Genomic DNA, 6000 nt, shown 5'->3' with positions numbered 1-6000 from the left:
TTTTACTTGTCGAAATGTATTCCAAGTCCAAGTTTGGACGAAGTTTGGTTCAAAAGATACTTATAAACCTTGTAGAGGAGTTTTGTACATGTGTGGACGAACTTTGATACATAAGGTTAAGAAAGAGACCAAAAATGATGAAATTTGTGTTTCTACGTGTCGAAATGTGCTCTCAGTCCAAATTTAGAGGAAGTTTGGTTTATAAGTTACTTATGAACCATTGACAAGAGTTTTGCACCTGTATGGATGAACTTTGGACAAAAAGGTCAAGAAAGAGTCCAAAAATGACGAATTTTGTGTTTCTAATTGTCGAAATGTTCTCCAAGTCCAAATTCGGAAGAAGTTTGGTTCAAAAGATACTTATGAACCCAAAATTCATCCTTTTCTGTGTCTTTCTTGACCTTTTGTATCTAAGTTCATCCATAGAAGTACAAAAGTCATCTCTAGGGTTCATAAGTATCTTTTGAACCAAACTTCATCCAAATTTATACTTGGAGCACATTTCAAGAAGTAGAAACCCAAAGTTCGTCCTTTTGTGACTCGTTCTGGACATTTCATGCCAATGTTCATCCAGACAGGTACAAAACTCCTTTTACAGGGTTCATAAGTACCTTTTGAACCAATGTTTGTCCAAATTTGGAATTATAGTAAACTTTGACAAAGTTCATCCTTTTTGGACTATTTCCTAACCTTTAATGTCTAAGTTCGTCCACACCTGTACAAAACTCCTCTCCAGGGTTTATAAGTATCTTTTGATCCAAACTTCTTTCAAATTTGGTTTTGGAGCAAATTTCGACAAGTAGAAACCCAAAGTTCGTCCTTTTTCATCTCTTTCTTTACCCTTTGTATCAAAGTTTGTCCACATAGGTACAAAATTCCTTTCTAGGGTACATAAGTAGCTTTTGAACCAAACATTGTCAATTTAGACTTGGAGCATATTTTAACAAATAAAAACCCAAAGTTCGTCATTTTTGGACTCTTTCTTGACCTTTTGGTCCAAAGTTCATCCATACAGGTACAAAACTTTTGTCAAGGGTTCATAAGTAATTTTTAAACCAAACTTCGACCAAATTTGGATTAAGAGCTCATTTCGACAAGTAGAAACCCAAAATTCGTCCTTTTCAGACTCTTTCTTGACATTTTGTGCCAAAGTTCATCCACACGGGTACAAAACTCCTTTCCAAGGTTCATAAGTACCTTTTGAACCAAAGTACATCCAAATTTGGAATTATAGTAGATTTCGACATGTAGAAACCTAAAGTTTGTCCTTTTCGGACGCTTTGGACCTTTTGTGTCTAAGTTCGTCCACACTCGTACAAAACTAATCTCCAGGGTTCATAAGTATCTTTTGAACCAATCTTCTTCAAAATTTGGACTTGGAGCACATTTCAACATGTAGAGACCACAAGTTCCTCATTTTTGGACTCTTTTTTGACCTTTTTGTCCAAAGTTCATCCATACAGGTGCAAAACTTTTGTCAAGGGTTCATAAGTAACTTTTAAACTAAACTTCCACCAAATTTGGACTAAGAGCACATTTTGACACGTAGAAACCCAAATTTTGTCATTTTTAGGTTTCTTTCTTAACCTTATGTGTCAAAGTTCGTCTACAAAGGTACAAAACTCCTCTCAGGGTTTACAAGTATTTTTTGAACCAAACTTCGTCCAAATTTGGACTTGGAGTATATTTCGACAAGTAGAAACCAAAGTTCGTCTTTTTTGGTCTCTTTCTTGAAATTTTGTTCCAAGGTTCATCCACACAGGTTCAAAACTTCTTTCCAGTTTGTTTTTGGTGCCAAAGTTCATCTCTTTTGGACGTTTTCTTGACCTTTTGTGTCTAAGTTTGTTCACACTAGTACAAAACTCCTCTCCAAAGTTCATAAGTATCATTTGAACCAAACTTCTTCCAAATTTGGACTTGGAGCACATTTCGATAAGTAGAAACCCAAAGTTCGACTTTTTTAGACAATTTCTTGACCTTTTGGTCCAAAGTTCATCCACACAGGTAAAACTCCTTTACAAGGTTCATTAGTTAACTAAAACAAAACTTCGACCAAATTATGATTGAGAACACATTTTGGCACGTAGAAACCCAAAGTTCGTCCTTTTTGGACGCTTTCTTGACCTTTTGTGTCTAAGTTTGTTCACATTGGAACAAAACTCCTCTCCAAGGTTCATAAGCATCTTTTGAATGAAATTTCTTCCAAATTGGACTTAAACACATTTCGACAAGTAAAAACTCATAGTTCATCCTTTTTAGTCTCTTTCTTCACCCTTTGTGCCAATGAACATCCACATAGGTACAAAATTCCTTTCTAGCGTTCATAAGTACCTTTTGAACCAAACTTCATCCAAACTTTGACTTAGAGCACATTTCGACAAGTAGAAACCCAAAGTTCGTCATTTTTGGACTCTTTAAACCTTTTGGTAAAAAGTTCATCCATAATGGTACAAAACTTTTGCCTAGGGTTCATAAGTAACTTTTAAACCAAACTATGACCAAATTTGGACTGATAGTCCACAAGTAAAATCCCAAAGTTCGTTCTTTTCGAATTCTTTTTTGACCTTTTGTGTCAAAGTTTGTCCACATAGGTACAAAACTCCTCTCTAGGGTTCATACGTATCTTTTGAACCAAACTTTGTCTAAATTTGGACTTGGAGCACATTTCGACAAGTAAAAACCCAAAGTTCATCCTTTTCGAAGTCTTTCTTAACATTTTGTTCCAATGTTCATCCACACAAGTACAAAACGATTCCACGGTTCATAAGTATCTTTTAAACCAATGTTTGTCCAAATTTGAAATTATAGTAGACTTCGACATGCAGAAACCCAAAGTTCATCCTTTTTTAACTCTTTCTTGACCTTTTGTGTCTAAGTTCGTCCACACTTGTACAAAACTCCTCTCCAGGGTTTATAATTATCCCTTGAACCAAACTTCTTCTAAATTTGGTCTTGGAGCACATTTTGACGAGCAGAAACACAAAGTTCGTTCTTTTTAGTCTTTTTATTTACCCGTTGTGCCAAAGTACGTCCACATAGGTACAAAATTCCTTTTTAGGGTTCATAAGTACCTTTTGAACCAAATTTTGTCCAAATTTTGAGTTGGAGCATATTTCGATAAGTAGAAACCCAAAGTTTGTCATTTTTGGACTCTTTCTTGACCTTTTGGTCCAAAGTTCATCCATACAAGTACAAAACTCCTGTCCAAGGTTTATAAGTGACTTTTAAACCAAACTTCTACTAAATTTGGGCTGAGAGCACATTTCGACAATAGAAACCCAAAGTTCGTCCTTTTCGGACTCTTTCTTGACCTTTTGTATTAAAGTTGGTTAACACAGGTATAAAACTCCACTCCAGGGTTCATAAATATCTTTTGAACCAAACGTCTTCCAAAATTGAGCTTTGAGCACATTTCGACAAGTAGAAACCCAAAGTTATTCATTTTTAGTCTCTTTCTTTAACATTTATGCAAAATTTCGTCCACATAGGTACAAAATTCCTTTTTAGGGTTCATAAGAACCTTTTGAACTAAACATCGTCCAAATTTTTACTTGGAGCACATTTCGACAAGTAGAAAACCAAAATTCATCATTTTTTTACTCTTTCTTGATATTTTGTGCCAATGTTCATCCACACAGGTACAAAACTCCTTTTCAAGTTCATAAGTATCGTTTGAACTAAAGTTCATCCAAATGTGGAATTATAGCAAACTTCAACATATAGAAAACCAATGTTCGTTCTTTTCGGACTCTTTCTTGACCTTTTGTATCTAAGTTTGTCTACTACAAAACCTCTCTCTAGGGTTCATAAGTATCTTTTGAAATAAACTTCTTCCAAATTTGGACTTAGAGCACATTTCGACAAGTAGAAACCTATAGTTCGTCCTTTTCAGACTCTTTCTTGACATTTTATGCCAAGCTTCATCCACACAGGTACAAAACTCCTTTCTAAGGTACATAGGTACCTTTTGAACAAAAGTTCTTCCAAATTTTGACTTATAGCATATTTCGACAAGTAGAAACCAAAAGTTTGTCATTTTTGGACTCTTTCTTGACCTTTTGATCCAAAGTACCATAGAGGTACAAAACTTCTGTCCAGGGTTCATAAGTAACTTTGAAACCAAATTACGACGAAATTTGGACTGAGAGCACAGTTCGATATGTAGACACCCAAAGTTTGTCCTTTTCGAACTCTTTGTTCACCGTTTGTGTTTGTTCATCAACACAGGTACAAAACTCCTCTCCAGGGTTCATAAGTATCTTTTAAACCAAACTTCGTCCAAATTTGGATTTGAAGCACATTTCGGCAAGTAGAAACCCAAACTTTGTCCTTTTTGGTCTTTGTCATTACTTTTGTGCCAAAATTCGTCCACATAGGTACAAAATTTCTTTCTAGGGTTCATAAGTGCTTTTTGAACCAAACTTCGTCCAAATTTTGACATGGAGCATATTTAAACAAGTAGAAACCCAAAGTTCGTCATTTTTGGACTCTTTCTTGACTTTTTGGTCAAAAGTTCATCCATATAGGTACAAAACTCCTGTCTAGGGTTCAAAAGTAACTTTTAAACAAAACATCGACCAAATTTGGACTGGGAGCACATTTCGACATGTAGAAATCCAAAGTTCGTCCTTTTCGAACTCTTTCTTGGCATTTTGTGTCAAAGTTCGTCCACACAGGTACAAAACTCCTCTCACAGGTTCATAAGTATCTTTTGAACCAAATTTCGTACAAAATTTATACTTGGAGCACATTTTGACAAGTAGAAACCCAAAGCTTGTCCTTTTCGAAGTCTTTCTTGACCTTTTGTGTCAAAGTTCGTCCACATAGGTACGAAAATCCTCTTTAGGGTTCATAAGTATCTTTTGAACCAAACTTCGTCCAAATTCTGACTTGGAGCATATTTCAACAAGTAAAAACCCAAAGTTCGTCATTTTTGGACTCTTTTTTGACCTTGGTCCAAAGTTCATCCATACAGGTACAAAAGTCTTGTCAAGGGTTCAGAAGTAACTTTTAAACCAAACTTCTACCAAATTTGGATTAAGAACGCATTTTGACACGTAACCCAATGTTTTACCTTTTCTGACTTTTTCTTGACCTTTTGTGTCAAAGTTCATCCACATAGGTACAAAACTGCTCTCCAAGCTTTATAACTATCTTTTGAACCAAACAATGTCCAAATTTGGACTTAGAACACATTTCAACAAATAGAAACCCAAGGTTCGTCCTTTTTAGACTCTTTCTTGACATTTTGTGCCAAGGTTCATCCACGCGAGTACAAAAGTCCTTTCTAAGGTTCATGAGTACTTTTTGAACCAAAGTACGTCCAAATTTTGAATTATAGTAGACTTCGACAGGTAGAAATCTAAAGTTATATCTGAATATATAAAACTGAGTTTCTGAGTTTTACAGAGAAATACAATAAACTATGGCATCCCATACCCATGGTTTACCATTCGATATCCCACAGAGAAATACAATAATGGGCATCCCATACCCATGGCCATTTGGTATCCCATACCCGATTGGGTCTTTTAGTTTATTGGATTTCTAAAACAAAATAAGCAATACATATATTCAATAACAACTTATTGAATTTTCAAAATAAGTTATTATTTTTTTTAAAAAACCACGAGTTTTAGGACATAAAACCCAACAGTTCAGGCTTCATAAGTAATTTTTAAACCAAACTTCGAACAAATTTGGACTGGGAGCACATTTCGATACGTAGAAACCCAAAGTTCATCCTTTGCGAACTCTTTCTTGATCTTTTGCGTCAAAGTTCGTCCTTTTCGAACTTTTTTTTTTTTATGTCAAAGTTCGTCCACATAGGTACAAAACTCCTCTCCAGGGATCATAAGTATCTTTTGAATCAAACATCGTCTAAATTTGGACTTGGAGCACATTTCAACAATTTGAAACCCAAAGTTCGTCTTTTTCAGGCTCTTTCATAACATTTTGCGGCAAGGTTCATCCACACAAGTGCAAAAACTCCTTTCCAGG

Source organism: Benincasa hispida, chromosome 12 (assembly GCF_009727055.1).
Source record: "Benincasa hispida cultivar B227 chromosome 12, ASM972705v1, whole genome shotgun sequence".
Lineage (NCBI taxonomy): Eukaryota > Viridiplantae > Streptophyta > Magnoliopsida > Cucurbitales > Cucurbitaceae > Benincasa > Benincasa hispida.
Note: the sequence above shows the minus strand (reverse complement) of the source record.